This window comes from Crotalus tigris, unplaced genomic scaffold, assembly GCF_016545835.1.
Source record: "Crotalus tigris isolate CLP2741 ecotype Arizona unplaced genomic scaffold, ASM1654583v1 scf7180000017545.3456711, whole genome shotgun sequence".
Lineage (NCBI taxonomy): Eukaryota > Metazoa > Chordata > Lepidosauria > Squamata > Viperidae > Crotalus > Crotalus tigris.
Window position 1 is genome coordinate 369,862 of NW_024096464.1, and position 18,094 is coordinate 387,955.

General features: G+C 36.9%; 1 pseudogene; it reads right to left on the reverse strand.

The window, feature by feature from the left end:
• LOC120299963 overlaps positions 1–18,094 on the reverse strand; it is a 56,794-nt pseudogene that overhangs the window by 16,210 nt on the left and 22,490 nt on the right.

An 18,094-nucleotide genomic window follows, 5' to 3' on the forward strand; every position in this document is an offset into this window, starting at 1 on the left:
ATTATTATATTACTATAGCCTCTATAGTCTCCACTTCTACAATATTTTCAAAGCAACAGATTGGGATGGAAACTGAATATATAGGACTTCCATATCTCCTGAAATAGCAGAGTGTAACAAAGCAGGAAGTTCAAATGTTTATCATCAGTCAATTTAGTTTAAAAAAAAATAGAAGAGGAACTCCTAGTAATGTTCCAAAATAGGTAATAAAGCAGTCATCAATTCTGCAGAATTCTTCACAAAAATCAGTGAAAAAGGCCAGAGGAATTTACCTCTGGCTTTCAGAAGGAGATGGACAGATATAACCAGTGCTTTTTTTTTGTTGTTGTTAAAAAAAAAGTGCCGGAACTCACACATATCATACAACCCTCCTTGTCTACCCTACAAGATTCCATCCCAAAAAGGTGCCGGAACTCCATTCTGGGCATTCTATGACAAAAAAAAAGCCCTGGGTATAACAATTATTCAGCTGTAAGAAAGTAGAATATGTGTGAGGGAGACTCAGAAGAGCCCTGCTTTATCCTTGTCTTAAAAAGGGACAATAAAGTTTTGGACAGAATCTGTTAATACGTCCCATGACCAGTGCTTTTTTTGTAAAAAAAAAAAAAAAAAAAAAGTGCCGGAACTCACACACGTCATACAACCCACCTTGCCTATCCTACAAGGCTCCATCTAAAAAAGGTACCAGAACTCCGTTCTGGGCGTTCTATGAGAAAAAAAGCCCTGCCCATGACAATAAAGAACTTTTCTGAAATCTCCAGAATATCTTTTTTCTTGACCTGGCCTATTTTGAAGAGCTAAAGGAAATTGAGCTTTGTCCGGTCAATGTCCAAAGATTACTGAGCAATCAAATAGGAGTTTGCTCATGATGTTACAGGATGAAGAGTCAGGAAAGAAAGGGAAATGAAGTTGTGTGGTGTGTTCAGATATGGGGGAAGGAAGCTCATCTCCTTAACTATTGCTGATTACAAAGACTGTATCCTGAAAAATGTCAATTGCTCATCATGAATGAGTCAATGGCTATTTCTTGAGTCAATGGCTATTTCTTGCTAAGAAAGCAAAGGCTGTAAATATAAAACACCCAATTTTCAGAAAATATGGTCATTGAATGAACAGAGAAATCTAAAAAGTATTTCTCACTTGGATCTAGCAGACGGAGTTCAAGGGCAATCTTTAACAGGTATTCTTCTTAAGGCAAAGCTTAGTAAAATGAGAATATGAAAAGGGGAAAAAAATAAAACCTTAGACTGATGGCTCTTTAAGAAACAGTGATGAAATTGAATGAAGTCTCTGAACTTATGTTTATGTTCGATTTAAAACAAGGGCTTCAGAAAAAGATCTGAAGAAGCAAGAGATTGTATTTCAGCACATATAGGAGGATGAAGATTTATACAATAAAGCGAAAAAGGTTTCCTAAAGAAAAAGACTACAATTGAGCTTATAGAGGAAGTAATTCTCTATTACTTCCTCTACACAAGGAGGAAGATCAATCAAAATCACAAAACAGAATCACAGTCAAGGGGGGAAAGGTACAAGATATTCTGTGCTGCTGGAATTCCAAAATTGTTTTCAAAACTTCAAGAGAAATAGTCTTGGAATTTTCATAGACTAAATTGAATGAGAACTGACCTGACAGATTCATAAAAGAAAAAGTGGGCTGAGTCCTGGGGGGGGAAGAACAAATTGTCTTCATAGGTGGCAGCTTATCACAATAAGAAATTACAATAAATATGGGGTGGCCAGACCCACTGTGAACTGTTCTCCTTGCAAGGAACATGGATCGAGAATATGAAGAATAATCACCCAAATGTATCAAATCCCCTGCTAATTTATGGAATTATAAGCTGCCTAGAGTCACTGCTTGAAATGGGCAGCTGTAGAAATTAATTGAATAAATAAAATTATGCCTTCTCCCAATTCATGTGGGGGCATGTAACTTTGTAAGGAAGAACTTCCCTAGATCACCTAAGAGGAAAGTCAAGAACAAAGGCGTTTTTTTTAATCCATACTTCCTGTCCATGGAAGAGGACTAAAAATGAAAGAAGAATACTACAGCTGAATGACTGAAGACCTTTTTTGTTTCTCAAAATATGATTAGGATTATCTTTATATGATGGGACTGGTAAAACCTTGTGGAGTTGGAAAAGAAAAAAAAACCTTGGGAGTACGAACCTCAGATAAAGGCTAGTGTTTTGCAAAAGAAGTTTTAAATATTACTATAATAGGCCCTATTACACTGTACAATTAGAAAAGACAGGAAAAACATGGTTTGTTGATTTCATGGCTTTAATCTAATCAGAATACAGCTGGAAGGGATCTTGGAGGTCTTCTAATCCAACCCTACTCAAGCAGGGGACTCTATATCATTTCTGCAAGTGGGAGTCCAGTCTCTTCTTTAAAACACCAGTGATGAAGCACCCACAACTTCTAAAGGCTAGATGTTCCACTGGTTAATTGTTCTCACTGTTCTCCTTGATTCCAAGTTGCTTCTCTCCTTGATTAGTTTCCATCCATTGTTTCTTGTCTTGCCTTCTGGTGCTTTGGAAAATAAGTTGACCCTCCTCTTCTTTGTAGCAGCCCCTCAAATACTGGAACACTGCTATCATATCACGCCTGGTCCTTCTTTTGTCTAGACTAGCCCTACCCAAGTCCTGCAATCTTTCTTCATATGTTTTAGTCTCCAGGCCTTTCATTGTCTCTGCATTTTTCCAAAGTCTCAACGTCTTTTTGTAATGTGGTGACCAAAACTGGATGCAGTATCTAACTGTCTATAATTGTCTTTCATTGTCTATATTTTAATGCTCAGAATGAGAAAAGGAAATAAAGAAAATGAGCTCGAATTGTTAGCACAGGAAGGCGAATGTGAGTCAGAGGTATAAGGGTGACTTGTTAGGTCAATTGGAATATACAGTAGCACTTGAAGGATGAAGGATATTCAAAAGGAATGGAAGATACAGAAATGGAGGAGGCGTTTCATTGCATGTTGAAAATATCCAGACTGCTCAGAAATCAGTCATAATAGGGTAAAATAGTAGGCCACCATTTCATTTATATTGGGAATTTTGAAAATTAATGACATTACTAATTTTACATACTTTAAATGAGTTTTCCTTGAAGAAAGATCAGACAATCTTATTTTAAAATAAAAATTATGTAAGTTGTTGTTCCTTTGTGATCTTAAAAAGCTAGTGTTTTACCATTCTTTTGTCTTCACATGTAGATCAAAAGATTCATTCTGAAAATCAAGGGAATAAATAGAAAATTAAGCATATCATTCACTATTCTATGCTTTCATAATTAGGGAAGGATAAAGAACAACCCAATCTTGTTATTAAATCAACTTTAGTTTTAGATCTAATGTACAGTTGAAATTATATCTGATGTTAACAGCAGAACAACAGATTTTCTATTTCTAAATATCCACAAAAATATTCCCCTTCTGTAGTTGGTTTTTGTTTTATGGGACTTCTTTTGAAACAATTATTAGAAACCCAAAAAGTGTAACTTTAGACTAGAGGCAAATCATTCTACAATCGTAGGCATAGAATTTTGGCAGTTCAAGTTCATAGGGGTTGAGGCAGCCTATAGATACTATAAATATATACATACATACTTACTCAGTGTGTATATATTTGTGTGTGTGTGTTGGCAGTCAGGAGTTCAGGAGGACCCCCAAAATGTGAACACAGGATCTGAGAGGTGGTGGTGGTGGTGGTGGTGGTGGTGGTGGTGGTGGTGGTGGTGGTGGGTTGTGTGTGTGTGTGTGTGTGTGTGTGTACAAACATGTACATACATTTCTTTCCATTTATCTGTAAATCTCCATTTATCTATAAATCTCTCTCCAACTATCCTATTCCATAGTTCTTCAATTCTAATTTAAATTCATGCACCATTGTTTCCTTTAAGAAAAAGAGCTCACCTCTCCTAGCATTATTTTCTCTTGTAAGGGAAGTTCAGTCAAAGGCAAAATCACAGTCGAAGTACATCTTGAATTTCCTTCAAATGAAGCCAGCTAAATAGATACATATACATATAAGCACTTAAAAGAAGAAAAATTGTGAACATTTAATACATAAATGTTACATGCTGAAATACAGATTAACACTAGATGAAAGAGAGAGAGAGAAAGAGAGATAATTTTTTATTATAAAAAATAAATGACATTTCTGAAAAGTGCTGCAATCAGAATTTTCCCACTTTCTGCTCTCTCTCTCTCTTTCTACCAGCTTAATTCCCCTTAATCTACTCTAGAGGATGCTCTAGCTCTCGGGAATAGATTTTACAATATTTGGCAAGTTGTAATAGAGAGTGGTTGGCTCCCTACCCAGATGGAAAAGGCTAACTGGATACAGACAAACTTAATAAAGTGTGCAAAAATTAAGATTTGTATTTTGAAAACTTTGTCCTTGAGACAAATTGGGAAAGAACTGTCCTAGAAAAATGTTTTTAAAAAATCACTCCTTTTTTTTCAATCTAACAAATCAAAGTGAGCAAGTGGGTTCAGGACTTTCTCAACTTCAACAGCTTTAAAATGCACATTAAGATGAAGTTCACACATCTTAAAGTTGCTGAGGCTAAGAAAACACTGTTTCGGGATAACAGAATTTGTCAAAAGAATTCCCTCTTTATTTATTTCAGCCATATAACCATTGATGAAGTACACAATACCTTTGACCAATACATTTTTGTAGGTAATGTGATCTCCAGATTTGATTGATGATTCTTGATACAATGAAACTGAATGATGTTAGTACTACACTGACTGGAATCAGGATCCAATGAAATCTTCTGTGTTTCTTCAAAAGAACCCTTGACTGTGAGTGTTAAATCACCTTCTACATGGATAGAATGAAAAACAAACAATATTAATAATAATTGTTTCTAGGCTTCAGCTAATAAGGCTCAGAAATTTGGAGTAGATAAAATACTGCTAATCTGAATTTTCAGGACAAATTTATTTCTTTTAACAATTTTAAAAAAAATGTGAGGCAGGGAGCATCTCATGAGATATCAACCCAAGGAAACAAAAATAATGTTTTTCTTAGTTCAAGAACAGTTTCTCAAAAAGAAAAAGAAAAAAACCCTAGTGGGGGTTTACCTTCACAAATAGCAGAGCAGCTTGTGTACATGATCTTTCTCTAAGAAATTGGTCCACCCTGCTTGCAGTGACAGAAGATCCAAATCAGCATGCTGGTAAGCATCATATTTTCTTCCAATGCCTCAGAAATGACATTTTGTCAGTATTAGTGTCATTTCAGAGGTATTGCAGGTGGTAAGGAATGATGGTTCCTTCAGAGTGGGTTTTGGTGTTACTGTTTGTATTCAGGTAAGGACAATGAAATATAAGAAATATAACAAATTCACACACTGTAACATGCTATACCAGTGGTGGCGAACCTAAAGCACGGGTGCCAGAGGCGGCACTCAGAGACTTCTCTGTGGGCACGCGTGCCATCGCCCCAGTCCTAGGTCTTCAGCTGGGTTTTATAAAACCTTTTTGCTCCGCCGCCGTGTGCAAAAAAAAAAAAAAGGTTCAATCAGTCAATTTCAACCTCGTGGGAAAAAAAGATCTTGCAAAGTTGGAATTGATTCATTGAACTTTTTAGTCCCACCCAGTCTGCCTTTACCACCGTAGCCATGCCCACCCAATTGGTCACACCCGCCCAATGGGCCACACCCACCAAGCACTTGATGATGCATAAGTGGGTTTGGGGTTGCAGTTTGAGCACTCAGTCTCTAAAAGGTTTGCCATCACTGTGCTATACAGTTCTGAATGCATCCATTAAAGGCTGAAATAATTAAAGGATAATTTTTACTTATTTATTTATTAAATTTATATGCCACCTATCTCACATAGCATTTTAGTCTGCCTAGTTCTAACCCAGAGCGACACAGGCAAAATCAGTTTATAATGCAATGACCTCACTTGTGAATTGTTGCTTCAGTTTCTCAATATCCACTTTGACTTCCAGACGTGAAACTTCACGTGACTGTAAGAGCAATGAATATCAGTTACACAAAGATTCACTGGTCAAATATGCTATTTTGTTATTCAAACTAATACAAGAATCTTTCCTCTACCTACTAAGTTTATATCTGCTGTGTTTCTAACTTTCCAGCTACTCTCTCTTTCTTCCAAAATTTCTATTGATTTTTGCTCCTCCAATTTCCTTCTCCATTCTTCTGTTTCTCTCAACCAGTTGGAACTGGAGATTCATGCCTATATAGATCAGCTCATATGACCCACATACATGTGAGTAACAATGGATTTACTTCGAAAACATGTTACCGCCATCAGAAACATCAAGTCATTGCACACATGACACTTCTATAGTGATCTACAGATAGAGCCTTCTCCAGGCTGTAAAAGTGTGAGCAACTACCAGCTAGCAGCAAAGAATTTGGGATTTTATTTCTCTTTGCTGCCATCTAGTGTTTGTCCAGATTTTTCAGCCTAGATATGGTATGTCCATTCTCCTCAGAATCCTGTAAATCAGTTGGTAGCATTGCATTTTCCTAAGCTTTATGATAATAGAAGCTATCTCATGACATGAATAGACATATAATTCCTGAGATTTAATAGTATCTGATTATATATCTTGCACACAGGAACCTGTTTTATACCAGGTCAGAGTATTTGTTCTTCTACTCTTATATTGCCTGTTCTGATTGGCAACGGCTGTCTCCATGATCTTTCATCTCCATATCACTTGCTACCTTAAGTGGAGGTGCTGTCAGGCCCAAGCCTAAAGAGGACACCGCAAGATTTAAGTCCAGTTCTTTATTTGTTTAGACCTAATAGACAAAATCTTGCCAGACTAAAGTTATAACCTTCTAGCCTAATAGACATGCCCTGAGAGATTCTAGGGTGTGGTTACCATGAGCATTTTTTTCTCCCGCCATTGTCCAGTTCAGGACTATGTAGTCTCTTGTTTAGGGTCCCATTCTGGATTGTGCTGCCTCCTCCCTAAGAAACCACAGAGGTATTGCCAACATTTCCCACACTCCTCCAACTGCACATTCCATCACAGATGCTATGGTTTGGACATGAGATCTTTGGTATGCAAAACTTATATTACGCTATTGAGATATGGTTCTATCACAAGACAATACTTTTACTATGACTAAAGCTGCTGGACACACATCTACAATAGACGCCTGATGAGTTGGAGTAAACTGCCTGATTCATTAATTTAAAAAATTGTCCTACTAACCATGAATATCCAATCCATAAGAGTGTTTGGGACACACAAGATTAAGTGTGTGACCTCCATCTCTCATTACTTTTCTCATTAGTCCAATAATTTCTAAGTTGTAATGAGAACGAAATAGCCATAATTATAATCTTATTCTGAGTCACATTATTTTTGTCACATAGGTTTTCAATGATAGTTAGGAAGAAAAGAAACTAATCAACTGAAGATAGGATGATTAATGGAGGAGGAGGAGGAGGAGGAAGAGGAGGAGGAGGAGGAGACTTAAAAAGAATGATGTATTCAGTCTTACTGATAGTATAAAGATGTTGTGTGCTGAAAGGAATACGGTTAGCATTTAGTTACTTTAACTAAATGGCCCCTAAATGGTCCCTATGATGTATTTTGCTGACGGACAAGCTAAGACACCAACACTTTTGACTGCAGGGTACAGACTAATGAGGGTGAAATCATTATGATGGATTGAGGAAGAGAGAATCTATGGCATGGCAATTCTCTCCTGCTTAAGCTCCCACCATCAGTATGAGATTAAATGTGATTAATCTTGGATTCAGGAAATTCAACCTAATTTTATGAGTGGATTAGATATGATACAGGGTTTTGTTTTTTTTCTATAAATTTTATTGCTATAATTAAGGACACATGATACATCTTACTGTAAATTCAGACTGATTCACACTAAAAAAAAAAGACTATCTTTATTACCCTCATTCCAGAAATATTGTGGGATTGCAGCTATGCTGTTTCAAGATCAGAACAGATTCAGAATGGTTTGAACAATCCATTTTAAATTAAAAAATGTTTTTGCACATTTGCTGCATATCCTTAGTTAGAATGCTCATTTTCTTTATCACTATCCTGAGTCCATTCCAAATGTTTTTAAAACTTGCCTTCCCATTAAGGGATCCTACTATGGATTCCAGTTCATTGCCAAGGTTCGCATGCAAGTTGTACTCCCAGATGGCAATGTTCCATACCCAGAGTATTGGTAAAAGATCTATTACACTTTTCTGGACAGTGGGGTGTGCTGCAGAAAGAGGTAACTATGGGTTGCCTAATGACTAGGTCCTTGTTCTAAGCCATGCCAAATCTATATCAGCTGCAGTTCATACAACATTGTTGCAATTGTTAAACAATCCTTTCATTTCTGATTGCTCTCTAATGGGTGCTGTGGATTCAATCACTTTAGAAAATATCTTTAAAAATAAATCATGATTACCACCAATACTCCATTTGTAATGATGTTTTCAGGGTGATCTGGGCTACAAAACAAAATAAAAGAACATAGTATTATAATCTGTTTTTTAAATTCTCTACAGAAAAGCAAAGTCCAGTTGCCTTTTGAAAAAGTACCTTTGGGACAACCATGACCTGGATGACTGAGCATCTCCATAGATATAAATTCTCTATGGCTCATTTAGATACAAATTCCTTTATGCACATATTTTTTTTCACTCCATACTTAATCATCCGTTGCAATCCCTTTTGACATATAAGAAATTGAAATGGAAAGATAGAGAATATTACCATATATTAGATTATATTGGTTTGGATGTATTTGATTGTCAAGTTAATGTGAACCATCACTTACATCATAATGGTATAACTATCCATTATTTGAGACTATACAGCTTCTAAAACTGAATGTTAAACTATAAATGTTACTGGTTAACTCACAATCCTCAATATCCAAGAACTTATCAAGGGGTACCTTTTAGAGAATTACTTGAGCTACTTAGTACAGTTGAAATGCAGAATGTAAGTCAAACATATTAAAAAATGCTACTGAAAATTAGAATGCATATTACTATGCTACTGTAAATTTGTATGCAAATTAGTGTAGCTTGCATTCCACAATGTTTTTCAACATACTCTGATTTAATGTTTGTATTCCACCTTTCTTACTCTGGTGTATGACTGTAATAAAGATTTGATTGATTTAATGCAAACTTCCATTGGTATAATGGAAAGAAATTGTTTTCTCTGTTGCAACCTTTGGTGATATCTCTGATTCTCTCCTAAAAGATTTTCTAACTATTTGGAGCACATTTTAAAAATTGCAAATTTTAAAAATGATTTAAAAACAATCATTTGGCTAACAGAATACTATGAGACGCTACTGTTGGGAAACATCATCATAAATAAGTTAAATATGAGTACAGCTAGTCCTCGCCTGTTCGAATTTACAATGGCGCTGAAAAAAAATGACATGACCATTTTTCACACTTGTGACCGCTGCAGCATCCCCCATGGCCATGTGATTTGCATTCAGATGCTTGACAACTGACTCACATTTATGACGGTTGCAGTGTCATGTGGTCACGTGATCCAGTAGTGGGATTCAAATATGTGAACAACCAGTTCTCTATGTGGATGCTGCTTCGGGAAGTCCATTCTGGGCCTGGGCAACAAAAAATTAGCTACCGGTTCTGCCGAAGTAGTGCGAACCGGCTGAATCCCACCACTGCATGATCAACTTTTGCAACCTTCTGACAAGCAAAGTCAATGGGGTAATCGCAGTGATTTATGCTGGCTGGAGAGGAAAGGCTTGCAAGGAATCAAAATAGGCAGGATTCCGTCTTAGCGCCACCAGCGTTAGCTTTACGCTAGTCTTACACTGGTAGAGCAAGGAAGAAATCCTACCGCTTTTGCTTCCATGGCAATCTTTTTCTCCCCAGCTAGGGTAAATCACTACCGATTTACACTGGCTGGGGAGGAAAGGCTGAGGAGAACTTCCTGACAGTGAGAACAATTAATCAGTGGAACAGCTTGCCTCCAGAAGCAGTAAATGCTCCAACACTGGAAGTTTTTAAGAAGAGACTGGACAGCCACTTGTCCGAAATGGTGTAGGGTTTCCTGCCCGAGCAGAGGGTTGGACTAGATGACCTCCAAGGTCCCTTCCAACTTTACTAAGATGAACATAAGGCTTGCAAAAAACTAAAATAGGCCCGATTTCTTCTTAGTGCCACTAGCTTAAAGCTAGCGCTGGTGGAGCTAAGAGGAAATCATAGTGGTTTATGCTGGCTGGAAAGGAAAAGACTGCAATGGAAGCAAAAGTGTTACATGGCCCAGTAAGGGAGTGACCTTCTCTGCCCTGACTTCCTTTGCTCCTCAGAAGGTAACTGAATGAATGGTGATGGGGGAGTGGGAGTGGGGAGAAATGCATGGAACCCAGCATGTTGTCAAAACAGGCCCTGGCTGGGCAGGATGGGAGGGGGAAAAGGTAGGTGGGCATCTCTGCAGTCGGTCGTAAGGGCGAATGACTGCAGGAGAGCTGCAAAGTTTGTAACTTTGAAATGGATTGATATTTAGATTTTAGGATCTGTGTTGTAGCTTCAAAGGTTCGTTAAATGGCCTGTCATACGTCAAGGATTACCGTATTGTTTTTTTAAAAACATTAAATGTTCATTCATGATCCTCTGAAATAGATTGGACTAAGAGAGAGTGACTGGCCCCAAATCATCCAGTAAGCTTCATTACATTTTTTGTAAATAATAATAATAACAACAAAAACAATAATAATAATAACAACAACAACAACCACCTAAGTGCCATTATCAGCATTATCAACAGTCAAGCTTCCTGACTCTGAATAAGGATTTGGAAGGGGTGTGGTTTTCACTGTTCTTGTTGAAAATCTCAGATCTCAGAGGCCCTGATTGTTTTTGCATAACACATATTTTTTTTAAAAAGGATAAACCACACAATTTCATTTTTATTGATTTTATTTATACCTTGCAATTTTACTTGCATAAATAATCAAGGTCATATAAATTTTGGTCATATAAAATGTAGAAATATGTTGAAATAAGAATATTATATTGTCATTAGATGGATAAGATAGATGGTAGAATTTATATATAAGGTGTGTATTTTAAATATTAGAATGTATGAGCAATCGAGATAAAGGAATTGTGTTTAATTAAAAAATTCGGAAAAATTATATATTAAATGTAATTTGAATGTCTACAAATAATTAAGATTTGAATTTAAGATATTGTTATGAGTTGAGACAAAGGTTAAGTAAAACTTAAAAGTATAAGTACTAATAATTACATTTGTATATGGGTTTGTGGTATAAATGTTGGTGGTTTATTTTTATTTTTATTTTTCTCTTTCTGGAGAAAAAAAAAAGGAAGAAGGAAGAAAAGAAAAGAAAAGAAAAGAAAATTATTAGCTCCAAATGTGAGATAGGAGACTAAGAAATTGGGATCATTTAAAACCTGGAAATGATAAAGATTAAACGTTAAACTTAAATATCAATGGCAAATTAAAGTTAAAAAAAACTTATTAGGTTATTGTCTAAAAGATGGAATGTCAAATTAATTAAGGTATATATAGACTTAAGATTATTGATGAATATTAAAAAAGTATTTTTTTGTTTGATTAATAGAATAAGAACTGTATTGGTTTGAACATAACAGTAGATATCTTGGGAAAAAGAGAGGGAATTGTTTGTTGTAATAATTTGAGATTTGTACTGATGATATTTAAATGTAACGGAATTACTGTGCTCAGTCGCTACTTTTCAAATATATAAATGTAATATTGTAAAACCAATAAAAAACTTGAAACTGAAAAAGAATGCTAAAAATCCCAGTTATCTTTATTAATTAAAACCAAAAATCCCAGTTTAGTCCAGTAAATTGAGCTTGCCATTTTGGTCCAGTCTTGAACTCTCTTTTTTTTAAAAAAAGGCAACATTTCATACCAACTCCAACACGCAATTTTTAAAAATATTAAGCCATTGTTGGATATCACAGAATGGGCTATTTGGGTAACATATTTGCAGTCCTGTGCAAATATGCTACCCAAATAGTGAAATCTAAGTAGTACAGACAGAAAATAATTCCATTGTTATGCTTCTCTTCTACTGAGCTGAGCATACCTTTAGTTTGTGGGACCTATTTTACCTTTGAAGTGGAGGGGGGCATGGTTAAGATGCTGGGCTTGTTAACTGGAAGATTAGCAGTTTGAGACCCAAGCACCTTGAGATGGGATGAGCTCCCGTTTTTGTCGCACCTCCTGCCAACCTAACAGTTTGAAAACATGCAAATGCAAGCAGATAAATAGCTATCACTTCAGTGGGAAGGTAACAGTATTCCATGTGCCTTTGGCATATAGTCATGCTGGCCACATGATCACAGAAGCATCTTTGGACAATGCTGGCTCCCTCAGCTAAGAAACAGAGATGAGCACTGCCCCCTAGAATCAGACATGACTGGACAGAGGAAACTTTTACAGTTACCTTTTACTTTACCTTTGATCATATTTTTGCTATATTAGAGACAGTAGCTTAGAAAGAAAGATATCAATTTGGAATGTCCCTGAACTAATGTTCCTTCCCTAAGGACAGCAGGGCTTACATACAAGCCAATTCCTATCTGGGTGGTAGCCACTATTGTTAGAAATATTACATAAAAAATCTTCTCTCTAACTCCTTACAAATAAAATGTTAGGAAACAAGAAAGAAAAGTTCTAAACAACATTACTCCTTGCTTCTACTTGTAGCAGGGCTTTGTTTGTACTGGGAAACCTTCAAAAGCCCTACATAGTCCAGTGTTTCATTAGTAGAACAAGCTACTTGCACAAATTGATCTGGAGAAAAGATATTTTATATTGTCCTACTATTTTTCTGCCTGGAATACTGTACTGGTGCCCATCTTTTCTTTAACATGCAATGTATTATTTCGTAATGCTGTACAATGATGATCTCATGTGCTCACTCAAAGGCTTCTTTAAAATGTTTTTATTTATTTCAAAGTCTAGGTTATTTTCAAAAGTTTTGTTTTCCTAGAACGCAAACAACATAATCAGCAGTATTTCCCTACTGGCATCCAAATAATTATAGAGAGATCAAAGATTCCATCTTGGTTCATGTCTACTTTTCACAAGGAGGCTCAGCTTTTGATTCATAGGACCATAAAGTTGGAAAGGATCTAAGAGGTCATCAGATCCAAGCTCCTGCATACTTCAGGATTCACTGCATTATTCCCACCAGATGACATTTTTGTTCCTCTTCTTGTTTAGAATTCTTTTTTTCCAATGAACATCATTGTGCCAGAAATATATGTCAGCAACTACTTTGAGTTCTTGTGAGCTTGTGTTTGCATAATTATCAGTAATAATAATCTGTCAACATCTTTTTCAACTGTTCTAAAATTTTCCAAGCAATGATTCTTTCCTTTTGGATTATATCACTGGAAATTGAAGCTTAATGGTTAGAGTTCCTGGTGAGTGATCTGGTTTTCCTTCAAATAGTATTGAGAAATTTGTTCTTCCTGTGATCCAAGATATTTTCAATAATTTTCCCAATCAATCAATCAAAGGCATCAGTTGTTTAGATTTTCTGATAGTCAGCTTTCATAAGGGTGGCGTACGAGTGGGAAGACCACAGCTTTGACAATATGTACCTTCAGAGTATGATGTGTGTTGTGTCTCTACATGTTAATATTACACAGTATATAATGTATCTCTGTCTACTAATATTTTCCTAGAGTTTTCATAGTTTTCTCCCAAGAACAGACATCTCTTTAATTCATTACTACAGTCACTATGCCTATGTATTCAATGAAGATAAAAATCTATTACTACTACAAATTATTCTCTGCCTATTTGCACTGAGTAAGTCTTGCCTATTGACATAATCTTGCTTTGTTTTAAATTTGGATCAATGCAATGCTCAGCGTAACATGAATAATGAGCCATTGTTCTACATGGTATTGATTGGATATCTTATTCCAGTTTGTTCCAATTCATCTATTTTGTGCTATAGCATTAATTTTTTTCTTGTATTTTGTGGCCATATGAAATAGACATTTTTTTAAAAAAAACCTATGCTTTATCATAGTTTCATCATCATCAAAATTAAATCAATATTTAAAACCTTGTTTAAATGTATGTGTTTTGTGGCTTTTAAAAAATAGCAAAGACATTGATCTTATCAATCTAGCAGGTACCACAATACAGAGACCAAGATGATTCTAGAGAAGGCTTCATTTTGATTCACTGTAAGATGAAATTATGGAAACTATGCACCAACTGCCTCATATGATCTTAATATTTGACTAGTATTTTTTATTTTTGCTCTAGCACAGTGGTGGCGAACCTATGGCATGTGTGCCAGAGGCGGCACTCAGAGCCCTCTCTGTTGGCATGCACATCACTGCCACCAGCAGCAGGTCCATCAGGCTGCCACTGCCGCCTGGAGCAGGAGCCCCTCCCAGCACAAAGAAGGTGAAGCGGCCAATTAGCAAGCTCAAGTAGAGGTGGTAGAGCAGAGGTCACCAACCATTGTCGATTGGTGAACTGGAAGAAAAGGGAGGGGGAAGCATTTTACATATATGCATGCGCACATAGGCCACGAGCACGCACACACTGCAAATGGGGCAGGGCTAGTGCCTGAATGGTACTCACTAGCCCTGCCCCATTCTTGCATGGTGCATTGCCTTGTATCTGTACCCTGCAGCGTGGCGGCAGCCATTTTTGCGCTTTGCAGCACGGTGGCCCATTTTTGCACCTCCAGTTTTTGCATGCCAGAGGCGCCTCCCTGCCCCTCCCCAAAGGTACCACAATGCTGATATGGCCCTGGCACTTTGCGATAAATAAGAGGGTTTTGGGTTGCAGTTTGGGCACTCGGTCTCTAAAAGGTTTGCCATCACTGTTCTAGCATATGTAGCAACTTCTCCTCTAATTTTTCACAATAATCCTAATTCTCCAATAACTATGAGACTCAAGATTGAGTTACATGGAGTCCTTGGTGGTCTCTGAGCTTCGCTGTTTGCTTGTAGAAGTTTCATTGCCTGACTAGGTAACATGGTCAGTGCACATGTTAGCTAGTCAGGTCTGCATGACTGCAAGAAACAATCAACTCAGAGACCACCAAGGACTCCACAATCTTAATTATCTGTCAGTATAACTGACCACAGTCACTCAGTGAGTTTACATAGTAGTGGCTGGAGTTGATTTTGAGTCTCATCACTCCCAATTTACCACCCTAATCATAAAACAACAAAGATAATTATTTGCATTCTTAAAAACATTCTCAAGTATTCTGAAGCAAACACCTACATTATGAAAATGAAGAGTACATGAATACATCTGACACATTTCCTCATGCAAATAACCACATGAAAACTTGGGACAATAGTGTAAATAGTAGAATAAATGTAAAAAAATTGTAAGTGCTAAATCAAATTGTAAAAAAAAGATCAAGCCCATTTATTTAATAAAAACAAAACAATGTACAATATATTTTTATGTTTTTTTTATCGGCTTTTAATATATATTTATTCCTCTACACATTTTATTTACAATTTTCTCTACAATTTACTGCAGTTTTCTTGATGATGTCTAGAAATACAACTTCAAATCTGTTGGAAAGCAAGAAAGAAATATAATTATATTGCTATTCACATCAGAGCATCTGAAGTATCCTGAGTTTGTTCAATATACTGTATCTGGTTCCCAAAATGTTTCCTCTTTCATCACCAGAAGAAGATGGTAACTGCAGAAACTTGTAATATCAATCAGTAATGGTAGAAGGGGTGAGGTCCAGGAGACAGTCTCTACTGTGTTGTCTCTCCTCTCCTATTTAATATCCACACCAAAGCTGCTGGGTGCGGTGATCTGGGATAATGCAATGTGCAAATGATATCTTGCTATATATTTCCACCCCAGGCCTATTACGTGATGCCCTGGATGACCTATATCCCAGTGTCTGGAGTATGTAGGTGCCTGGAAGGGAAGCAATGGGATCTGACTTAATCCAAGCAAGAGGTGCTCTTTTATCCTTGGTATTGGCTAGAGTAGCATTGCCCCAGATAGACTCAGTGCTTAATCTACGGATCCTCTTAGAATTGTGGCTTCTGTTTGAAGAGCAAGTGGCAGTGATGGCTAGGAGGGTCTTTGGACACCTTCAGGCTGTATGCCAGTAATGCTCATTTCTGGACGAAGCAGCTTTACTCATAGACTCATGCTTGCATGACCCCTCATTTGACTACTGCAATGCATGGAACTTTCCTTAAAGAGCATTCAGAAACTTCAATTGATGCAAAATGTGGCTTCACAAATAGTTAATAATGCAATACCACTACTATAGGTATGTGTGAAAGTCAAGGTGAAAGTTGTTACTGTAAAGCCCTACATGGTTTGGGACCAGGTTGTCTAAGGGGCAACCTCTTCCCAGTAATTTCTATCTGTTGAGTTTGGTCTAGTTTAGTAGATTGGGGACCCTGCAAGCCCTGTCAGCCAAGGAGCATTGGCTAGCAGGACCAGGAAGCATACTTTCTCAGCAGTAGCTCCTGCCTATGAAACATTCTTCCACTGAAGTTCAGGATGGTCCTGGCCCTGCACCTTCCTATTTAGATATGCCTTAAACAGTATTTTTACATTCGAGCAATATAATATACCATTGTGTTTTTCAGGATCCAAAAGAAGGCCTTTAATCTCAGCTCCTTTAATCTCTTAAAATCCAGGAGGTTTAGGAATATCAATACTACGCAACCATTTCATCCAGCGAGAACCTAATGCAAGAATGCCATCAGTAGGAGCCTCACGGTTTCTTACAGCCCTAAGAACAGGTCTGTTACGTGGTCTTTGAACCCTATGAAAACAGAAAGAGCATCAAATATTGTTATTCATGAAATTCAACATATGAATATGTCAAAACAAAAACACACTAGAGAACAATTGAAATAAAAATATAACTTACCTTCTCACTCATTGCCTGCAAGGGCTGATCTATACATGGAGCCTCTTGATTCATCTACGGATGTCTATCCTGAGAATTGCTGCTCCATGTGGTTAGAACCAGTCCATTAGCTTGAGTGATATTGCCACATTCATATTTACCAAGTTCAAAACATGAATTTTCCACTTGTTAATACTTAGCTTACAAACCACATATTATGATTCTAACTGAGAAAATTTCCAGACACATACAGAATAATAAGTATTCATTGGAGAATATGCTGGCAAGCCAAACACCAAAGAGTTTTTCACATTGCTGTGTTTTTTATGTGCTTTGTGATTGGTAATTTCCTAAGATCCCTACTGATTTTATAATGTTTCCTTCAAGACAATCTTGATTCCTGGTGATTGTGTAGACATATTCATGTTGTTTTCTTGACAACAATGTGGAAGTAATTTTCCACTGCTTTCTTCTAGGATGTTTTTTCAACTTCCAGGTTTGGATGGTCTTCAACTCTGCGGTTTCCTGGTTGTTTCTCATCCAAACATTAATCAAGTCCAACCGAACTTAACTTTTTCAAGGTGCACCAAGATCAGATAGATCTTTTGACTTCTTATTCTTGCCATTGCATTGTTCCAAGTGTATGAAGGAATAATCATTGCCATGAGTTAAGATTTAACTGAAAGGAAGTAGTATGATTTGGAGCCACTGCTATGGAAATGGGGAGGAGCTTTAGGAGTAGCATGTGAATATAGCATATAATTCTTGGCCAGCAACTCTTTTAGTGATGTGTCAGGAATACATTTTTTTTTCAAATTTGAAAAAGAACTTGGAGAAACAAGAATTATTTTCTGGTCTCCTAGTTATTTTTAGATGTGAAAAATAACTTAAACTACTGAATCAAAAGCGAATTGAGGTGAGTTCAGCTATCAGTTGATTCATAGACCACATCAGTAATTACTAACAAAGAAGTTGTCCAATGACAGAAGGGAGTACAGCCACAATATTGCCTTTAAGGACACTTCCTCTTTATTCTCTGAGCCTAAGTCTCCCCTGTTCCCTCACCCAGCAATCAAACCAATTAAGTACCCTTTTGTTCATTGGTTGACTAATGCAGTGGTTCTTAACCTGGGTGATATTGCCCCCCAGGGGACGATTTTGTTTTTCAGGGGGGCAATGGAACGAAAAG